The sequence below is a fragment of the Coregonus lavaretus genome (assembly GCF_964263955.1).
Source record: "Coregonus lavaretus genome assembly, contig: HAP1_SCAFFOLD_1897, whole genome shotgun sequence".
Lineage (NCBI taxonomy): Eukaryota > Metazoa > Chordata > Actinopteri > Salmoniformes > Salmonidae > Coregonus > Coregonus lavaretus.
In genome coordinates, this window is record NW_028165896.1 from 31,678 (window position 1) to 40,282 (window position 8,605).

The following is an 8,605-nucleotide window of genomic DNA, read 5'->3' on the forward strand; positions in this document are numbered from 1 at the left end:
ATGTATTAAACACCACAATGTATTACACTACTACACACCACAATGTATTACACACCACAATGTATTATACACCACAATGTATTATACTACTACACACCACAATGTATTACACTACTACACACCACAATGTATTATACTACTACACACCACAATGTATTATCCTACTACACACCACAATGTATTATCCTACTACACACCACAATGTATTATACTACTACACACCACAATGTATTATACTACTACACACCACAATGTATTATACTACTACACACCACAATGTATTATACTACTACACACCACAATGTATTATACTACTACACACCACAATGTATTACACTACTACACACGACAATGTATTATACTATTACACACCACAATGTATTATAATACTCCACACCACAATGTATTATACTACTACACACCACAATGTATTACACTACTACACACCACAATGTATTATCCTACTACACACCACAATGTATTATAATACTCCACACCACAATGTATTATACTACTACACACCACAATGTATTATACTACTACACACCACAATGTATTACACTACTACACACCACAATGTATTATACACCACAATGTATTATACTACTACACACCACAATGTATTATCCTACTACACACCACAATGTATTATCCTACTACACACCAAAATGTATTACACTACTACACACCACAATGTATTATACTACTACACACCACAATGTATTATCCTACTACACACCACAATGTATTATACTACTACACACCACAATGTATTACACACCACAATGTATTATACTACTACACACCACAATGTATTACACACCACAATGTATTATACTATTACACACCACAATGTATTACACACCACAATGTATTATACTATTACACACCACAATGTATTAAACACCACAATGTATTACACTACTACACACCACAATGTATTACACACCACAATGTATTATCCTACTACACACCACAATGTATTATACTACTACACACCACAATGTATTATACTACTACACACCACAATGTATTATACTACTACACACCACAATGTATTATCCTACTACACACCACAATGTATTATACTACTACACACCACAATGTATTATACTATTACACACCACAATGTATTATACTATTACACACCACAATGTATTATACTACTACACACCACAATGTATTACACACCACAATGTATTATACTATTACACACCACAATGTATTACACACCACAATGTATTATACTATTACACACCACTATGTATTAAACACCACAATGTATTACACTACTACACACCACAATGTATTACACACCACAATGTATTATCCTACTACACACCACAATGTATTATACTACTACACACCACAATGTATTATCCTACTACACACCACAATGTATTATACTACTACACACCACAATGTATTATACTACTACACACCACAATGTATTATACTACTACACACCACAATGTATTATACTACTACACACCACAATGTATTATCCTACTACACACCACAATGTATTATACTACTACACACCACAATGTATTATACTACTACACACCACAATGTATTATACTACTACACACCACAATGTATTATACTACTACACACCACAATGTATTACACACCACAATGTATTATACTACTACACACCACAATGTATTATACTACTACACACCACAATGTATTACACACCACAATGTATTATACTACTACACACCACAATGTATTATACTACTACACACCACAATGTATTATACTACTACACACCACAATGTATTACACACCACAATGTATTATACTACTACACACCACAATGTATTATCCTACTACACACCACAATGTATTATACTACTACACACCACAATGTATTACACTACTACACACCACAATGTATTACACACCACAATGTATTACACACCACAATGTATTACACACCACACACCACAATGTATTACACTACTACACACCACAATGTATTATACTATTACACACCACAATGTATTATACTACTACACACCACAATGTATTATACTACTACACACCACAATGTATTATACTATTACACACCACAATGTATTACACTACTACACACTACAATGTATTATACTACTACACACTACAATGTATTATACTACTACACACTACAATGTATTACACTACTACACACCACAATGTATTACACTACTACACACCACAATGACCATACACCTCCTCCTCAGACACTAGGTTACACAGCATAGATACCGTACCATAGCTGTGGGGCTAGGTTACACAGCATAGATACCGTACCATAGCTGTGGGGCTAGGTTACACAGCATAGATACCGTACCATAGCTGTGGGGCTAGGTTACACAGCATAGATACCGTACCATAGCTGTGTTGCTAGGTTACACAGCATAGATACCGTACCATAGCTGTGGGGCTAGGTTACACAGCATAGATACCGTACCATAGCTGTGGGGCTAGGTTACACAGCATAGATACCGTACCATAGCTGTGTTGCTAGGTTACACAGCATAGATACCGTACCATAGCTGTGGGGCTAGGTTACACAGCATAGATACCGTACCATAGCTGTGGGGCTTGGTTACACAGCATAGATACCGTACCATAGCTGTGGGGCTTGGTTACACAGCATAGGTACCGTACCATAGCTGTGGGGCTAGGTCTGAATACTTTCCGAATGCACTGTATATAGTATCTGAACAGAGGAGGCAGTGTAGTGTTACAGCCTTATTCTAAAATGTTATTTTTTTAAATAAAAAAATAAAATAAAAAATCTACACACAATACCCCATAATGACATAGCGAAACCCGTTTTTTTAAAACATAACATTTACATAAGTATTCAGACCCTTTGCTATGAGACTCTAAATTGAGCCCAGGTGCATCCGGTTTCCATTGATCATCCTTGAGATTTTTCTACAACTTGATTGTAGTCCAGCTGTGGTAAATTCATTTGATTGGACATGGTTTGGAAAGGCACACAGTTGACAGTGCATGTCAGAGCAAAAACCAAGCTATGAGGTCGAAGGAATTGTCTGTAGAGCTCCGAGACAGGATTGTGTCGAGGCACAGATCTGGGGGAGGGTACCAAAAAAAATGTCTGCAGCATTGAAGGTCCCCAAGAACACAGTGGCCTCCATCATTCTTAAATGGAAGAAGTTTGGAACCACCAAGACTCTTCCTAGAGCTGGCCGCCCGGCCAAACTGAGCAATCGGGGGAGAAGGGCCTTGGTCAGGGAGGTGACCAAGAACCCGACGGTCACTCTGACAGAGCTCCAGAGTTCCTCTGTGGAGATGGGAGAACCTTCCAGAAGGACAACCATCTCTGCAGCACTCCACCAATCAGGCCTTTACGGTAGAGTGGCCAGACGGAAGCCACTCCTCAGTAAAAAGGCACATGACAGCCCGATTAGAGTTTGCCAAAAGGCACCTAAAGGACTCTCAGACAATGAGAAACAAGATTCTCTGGTCTGATGAAACCAAGATTGAACTCTTTGGCCTGAATGCCAAGCGTCTGAAGGAAACCTGGCACCATCCCTACGGTGAAGCATGGTGGTGGCAGCATCATGTTGTGGGGATGTTTTTCAGCGGCAGGGACTGGGAGACGAGTCATCATCGAGGGAAAGATGAACGGAGCAAAGTACAGAGAGATCCTTGATGAAAACCTGCTCCAGAGTGCTCAGGACCTCAGACTGGGGTGAAGGTTCACCTTCCAACATAACAACGACCCTAAGCACACATCCAAGACAACGCAGGAATTGGGACAAGTCTCTGAATGTCCTTGAGTGGCCCAACCAGAGCCCGGACTTGAACCTAATCGAATATCTCTGGAGAGACCTGAAAATAGCTGTGCAACGACGCTCCCCATCCACTCTGACAGAGCTTGAGAGGATCTGCAGAGAAGAATGCGAGAAACTCCCCAAATACAGGTGTGCCATGCTTGTAGCGTCGCACCCAAGAAGACTCGAGGCTGTAATCGCTGCCAAAGGTGCTTCAACAAAGTACTGAGTAAAGGGTCTGAATAATTATGTAAATGTGATCAGTTTCTTATTTTTAATACATTTGCAAAAAATTCCAAAAAACATGTTTTTGCTTCGTCATTATGGGGTTGTGTGTGTAGATTGATGAGGGGGAAATAACTATTTAATCCATTTTAGAATAAGGCTGTAACGTAACAAAATATGGATAAAGTCAAGGGGTCTGAATACTTTCCCGAATGCACTGTATGTTAAATCACTCACACGCTAACTGTGTTTTTATGAAAACACACACGCATGTGTGTATAGACGTGCACCCACACACTTAGTGGTCGTGGACTAGGCTGGGGTCAGCTGCAGGGTTGGGCTATGGGGCTCCTCTTCCTCCCCCACCGACCCAGTTCTGTCCCCTACCTGCTGTGGTCTGTAGTGTGGACCAGCCATAGTCTTGCTAACCCCTCTCACACACAACTCACGCAATATGACTCAGGACAGGGGCAGGCAGGACACCTGTTGTGTGTATGTATGGAGACGGAGACACACGCATCCTGCTAACCCGTCTCTTAGCCCTCTGCCACACAACATGGCTCAGCACTAGGGCCTAGGACAGAGAGGGATGGGACTGACTAAAATAGTGGACAAGTCATTGTTCCCATCATAGCCGTTTCTATTTGATTCATTGTATGCCGTTTCCCATTAGGTTGGCGGAGCTCTCTTCTCAACTAATTTGTAGTCCTGGTTAGGAGTCTAACTAGGAAAGCATTTTTTTTTTTAAAAGAGTCACTCACCTGTCTGTCAATCCTCAGGTTAACTATCGAATAAGAGTCCGGTGGCAAAAACTATCTGAAGACTGTCCTGACTCACTTGGCACGTAACACTGTCTCCCTGGAATGGTCTGCTCAACTACTAACCAAGTCAACAAAAAAAAAATACTGATACTATAACAGCAGTTGTAATGAGTTTTAAATGGCGTAAAGGTTGTAACTAGTTCATGCTGTCCTGACTGACTGTGCGTACATTCCACACTAGGATACAGTAAGCAATGTTATGTTGCTTCCTGCTTCAACTAACCTCCCCAGACACGCCCCACCTCTCCCGCCCCCCAATCCTCAAGGCTGCGTCCCAATAATCTCTCCTCCCTCCTAAATTCTGCACTCGTTAAAATCCAGAGAGAAAGTGAGCAAGTGAACAACATTTTTGGGATGCACTCTTAGTGTGTCTTCTAGCCATTGATTAGCCCATCGTCCAGTAGTAGGTGTCAGCCTTCATTTTCACCCTATCAGCTAAACCTATTGGAGTGGAACCCCCGTGGACCAGTCCCTAGCGAGAGGAAGGGGGAGGGGGGATAATTGGGACGCTTATGCAGCAGATACATTAGGGGAAGGGTACTGAGAAAATGAGGGAGGGCGTGAAGGAGGGAGAGAGAAAGAGAGGGGAAGAAGGAGGGAGCGAGGGAGAGAGAGTAACGGACCAGGATACTGAGAAAATGAGGGAGGGCGTGAAGGAGGGAGAGAGAAAGAGAGGGGAAGAGGGAGGGAGCGAGAGTAACGGACCAGGGTACTGAGAAAATGAGGGAGGGCGTGAAGGAGGGCGAGAGAAAGAGAGAGAAAGAGAGGGGAAGAAGGAGGGAGCGAGATTAACGGACCAGGGTACTGAGAAAATGAGGGAGGGTGTGAAAGAGGGAGAGAGAAAGAGAGAGAAAGAAGGAGGGAGCGAGATTAACGGACCAGGGTACTGAGAAAATGAGGGAGGGTGTGAAAGAGGGAGAGAGAAAGAGAGAGAAAGAGAGAGAAAGAAGGAGGGAGCGAGATTAACGGACCAGGGTACTGAGAAAATGAGGGAGGGTGTGAAAGAGGGGAGAGAGAAAGAGAGGGGAAGAAGGAGGGAGAGAGATTAACGGACCAGGGTACTGAGAAAATGAGGGAGGGTGTGAAAGAGGGGAGAGAGAAAGAGAGAGAAAGAGAGGGGAAGAAGGAGGGAGCGAGGGAGAGAGAGTAACGGACCAGGGTACTGAGAAATTAGGGAGGGCGTGAAGGAGGGAGAGAGAAAGAGAGGGGAAGAAGGAGGGAGAGAGAAAGAGAGAGAAAGAGAGGGGAAGAAGGAGGGAGAGAGAGTAACGGACCAGGATACTGAGAAAATGAGGGAGGGCATGAAGGAGGGAGAGAGAAGGAGAGAGAAAGAGAGAGAAAGAAGGAGGGAACGAGATTAACGGACCAGGGTACTGAGAAAATGAGGGAGGGCGTGAAAGAGGGGAGAGAGAAAGAGAGGGGAAGAAGGAGGGAGCGAGGGAGAGAGAGTAACGGACCAGGGTACTGAGAAAATGAGGGAGGGCGTGAAGGAGGGAGAGAGAAAGAGAGAGAAAGAGAGGGGAAGAAGGAGGGAGCGACGGAGAGAGAGTAACGGACCAGGGTACTGAGAAAATGAGGGAGGGTGTGAAGGAGGGCGAGAGAAAGAGAGAGAAAGAGAGGGGAAGGAGGGAGCGAGAGTAACGGACCAGGGTACTGAGAAAATGAGGGAGGGCGTGAAGGAGGGAGAGAGAAAGAGAGAGAAAGAGAGGGGAAGGAGGAGGGAGCGAGGGAGAGAGAGTAACAGACCAGGGTACTGAGAAAGACGAAGAGATGCCTATCAGCCCTGGTCAAAAGTAGTGCACTATATAGGGAATAGGGTGCCATTTGGGGTCAAAAGTAGTGCACTATATAGGGAATAGGGTGCCATTTGAGACACAGACAATCCCATTCTCCAGCCAGGCCTGTTCAGAGTTCCTTTATCAGTTTATCTGCACTAATGCTGTGACGATGACACCTCCTTTCATCACACATTTAAAGTGTCTCTATTATTAGCTGAGGAAATAACATTAAGGAGCCTACACTGGCCTGGTTCAACTCATTTCAACCCTGTACTTCGGGGCAAGCCCTAGACAGACACTAAGGAAGGAAGGAGAGGGAAAGACAGCTGGAGATCGAGAGAATAGCCTACATGTTGATTGACAGCTCGTTATTGTTGGTCTCCAATGTCCCTCCAGGGCCACCGTAGGGGAGAGCTGCCATTCCATTTTCTCCAGAGGGATTCCCAACGTTCAAATCTGTCAATCACTGCAACTTTTTCTTCCTGATAAATTGGATTGGAAGTAACTGAATAGCATTCTCCATTTTCCCCTCAGCGGGTCTTCCCATTTATTGAGATTTGGAGCTCTATCTCAATATCTTGGAAGTATGTCCTCCACTCCCATTTATCTGCAATGATTGGAAAATACTTGACAGGAGAAAACAACATGGCTAGGGCTGGATTTCACCTGGGCAGTTCTTTCAAATCAGTGTCATGAAGGAGGACAATTGAGAGAGCCGTAGAATCATTCAGGAGAAATACACAAGCTAACAGGTTTTGAGAGGACAGCGCACCACGTCATTTTACACGACTAGCTCCTTACAGAAATGTATTCAGCATACAATCACGTAACATGATAATAAATATCACAGACTTATAAAAGAGATGTTAAACTTAATCAATAATGAAAACATATGAATATCAATACTTTTTGTAGCATAACTAAATGCCTAAATACACAATCAATATAATACCCTCCCACCTCTCCTCCCCCTGAATGTCAACGGACCAGGGTACAGGTCTAATTATCGGGTTGTGTGCATGAGTGGGTTTGACAAATGGAAATGGATCTGGCTATTGGAAAACTACTGCAGTGTACAGTATAGGTTGAGAGCTAATTAGTCCTGGCATATCAATATTGCTGGGGTGTGAAAAAGAGAGTGAGGGGGAAGACTTATTTTGAACACATACAGTGAGGGAAAAAAGTATTTGATCCCCTGCATTTTGTTTTGTATGTTTGCCCACTGACAAAGAAATGATCAGCCTATAATTTTAATGGTAGGTTTATTTGAACAGTGAGAGACAGAATAACAACAAAAAAATCCAGAAAAACGCATGTTAAAAATTTTATAAATTGATTCGCATTTTAATGAGGGAAATAAGTATTTGACCCCCTCTCAATCAGAAAGATTTCTGGCTCCCAGGTGTCTTTTATACAGGTAAAGAGCTGAGATTAGGAGCACACTCTTAAAAGGGAGTGCTCCTAATCTCAGCTTGTTACCTGTATAAAATACACCTGTCCACAGAAGCAATCAATCAATCAGATTCCAAACTCTCCACCATGGCCAAGACCAAAGAGCTCTCCAAGGATGTCAGGGACAAGATTGTAGACCTACACTAAGCTGGAATGGGCTACAAGACCATCGCCAAGCAGCTTGATGAGAAGGTGACAACAGTTGGTGCGATTATTCGCAAATGGAAGAAACACAAAATAACTGTCAATCTCCCTCGGCCTGGGGCTCCATGCAAGATCTCACCTCGTGGAGTTGCAATGATCATGAGAACGGTGAGGAATCAGCCCAGAACTACACGGAAGGATCTTGTCAATGATCTCAAGGCAGCTGGGACCATAGTCACCAAGAAAACAATTGGTAACACACTACGCCGTGAAGGACTAAAATCCTGCAGCGCCAGCAAGGTCCCCCTGCTCAAGAAAGCACATATACATGCCCGTCTGAAGTTTGCCAATGAACATCTGAATGATTCAGAGGAGAACTGGGTGAAAGTGT